General features: G+C 37.4%; 1 non-coding gene across 1 annotated transcript; it reads right to left on the bottom strand.

The window, feature by feature from the left end:
- Window positions 1–1538: 1538 nt before the first annotated feature.
- LOC148294350 (small nucleolar RNA R71) lies at window positions 1539–1645 on the bottom strand. Its single transcript, XR_015836183.1, has one exon. It is a non-coding gene; the product is annotated as a small nucleolar RNA R71 (small nucleolar RNA).
- Window positions 1646–2051: the final 406 nt, after the last annotated feature.

Genomic DNA, 2051 nt, shown 5'->3' with positions numbered 1-2051 from the left:
TTCATTATGTTTTCTCATTTCTGTTCAAGTCTCTTTTCCATTATGAGTAGCTAAATCCATAACTAGGGCTTCGATGTAACCTAACATGAATATTCTGGGTTTATAAGTTTGGAGTTTCAAGTTTGATTCATGATTCATGTTCTTATTCATTATGCTTATAAGTTAACATGCTTGTTTGAATGATTGATCACCATTAGAACTTGTTTGTTAACTATCTTGGTTTGAATTAAGAGTATACACCATGCTTTAATTCGAATTGAACTATGAATAGGAAGAGTATGTATGGACATTCGACAACAGGGATTAGATACATACTTGGTTGTTTAAAATGTTCTTCTATGCTTAATGGGTTCCTAATGCTTAATTTTAGGTTAGACAACAAATGATCAAATTAGGGAATTAGGAACACAAGGTTAGGACCAAACACCATGGCCTAATCATACTTTAGCTAGAATCAATCTTTGAATCTGAATTAGACTTGTTACTTGAATCTTTATAACCCAGAATTGAATTGTTATGGTGATTCGAATGCCCTAGTCTCAAAATCTGTTTTCCAACTCTTAAAACCACTTTTTGTTACATTTGTTTACTTGTTTTTGTTTGCAAGTTCATTTTGCTTCTTTTGTTCAACAATCACAACCACTCTTGTTCTAAATTCTGTTTTAGACATAACCTCCTACTTTCTTGAATTTGGTAATCTAAGTACATAACTAGTTTTAACTTCTCAGTCTTCGTGGGTACGACCTCGTACTTGTCTTGCTATACTACTAATTGCCCCGTACAATTGCGAGTTAACATAATATTAACAACAAATTTTGGCGCCGTTGCCGGGGACTGAACGAAAGTTCTTCCCTGGTTATGTGCCCAAGGTTACCCTATTCTTTTTAGTGTTTCTAATTAATCTAATTTTCTGTTTCAGGTAGTTTATGTCTAACAGGCCATTCCTTGAACAAGTGAGGTCTTCATTCCAACGTTCCAGATCTTTGAACGCAGGACCATCATTGCAACCAAATCGTGTGACCTCTGAAATTCAGAATCGTCTAGAAAGGGAGTTGTCAACTGCAAAAGAGCAAGCTCTTGCTACATTTACAAGTCTTGCTCTCCACACTGAACTTCCTGGTTCTTCACTTTCAAATTCGGAAGCAAGTTCAGACCAAGAAGAAGAGGAAATGATGGCTGCCATTGAGTTCATGGGAGAACTTGATATCCCAACAATTCCAGCATCTCCTTCAAGCATTTTGCTGCCCACTGTAGCTCGAAATTATGAGCTTAAATCTTCTCATCTTAATATGCTGCCTTCCTTTTATGGTTTACCTAATGAAGATCCATTAACCCATATAAAGGATATTTTTAATGTTGTGAGTTCTTTTCCCTTGACAGGTGTGACAGAAGATCAACTTCGAATGAGAGTGTTTCCATACACTTTAAAGGATAAGGCGAAGTATTGGTTGAATTCTTTGAAGCCTGGTTCACTCACTACATGGTCTGCCATTCAAAAGAAGTTCCTGGAAAAATACTTCTCCACGCAAAAGACCGACATGCTTAGGGACAAGATCTTGTTATTTGCACAGCAAGATGATGAATCGTTTTGTGAAGCATGGGAGAGATTCAATGGGTTGCTCAACCAATGTCCTCATCATGGGATTCCATTGAAGCTTCAAATGCGTATGTTTTATAAAGGACTAACCCCTTCTAGTCATAATATAGTCACCAATTTTGCAGGTGGTTCTTTTAAAACCAAAACTCCAGAAGAAACGTACGAACTCTTTGAGGAGATAGCAATGGAGACCCAACATACGGATACAAGAGGTAAACGTGTTATTAGTGGTTCTAATGATGCTTCTAGTGTGCAGATTTCAAAACTGGAACAAAAGCTAGATGCTCTTCTTGCATTAAACTCAAGAAGCCCTCCGAAGGAAGTGTGTAGCATTTGTGAATCTCATGACCATGCTACCACAGCTTGTCCACTTGGGGCTGGATATCCAGAATTTGTGCAAGAACAAGCTAAGTTGGTAAATTCCTACAACCAAGGTCCAAGAAATGATCCATAC

The sequence above is a fragment of the Prunus avium genome, chromosome 5, assembly GCF_965620075.1.
Source record: "Prunus avium chromosome 5, drPruAviu1.hap1.1, whole genome shotgun sequence".
Lineage (NCBI taxonomy): Eukaryota > Viridiplantae > Streptophyta > Magnoliopsida > Rosales > Rosaceae > Prunus > Prunus avium.
The sequence above is the reverse complement of the archived record's forward strand: the minus strand, read 5'-3'. Positions and strand labels throughout refer to the sequence as shown.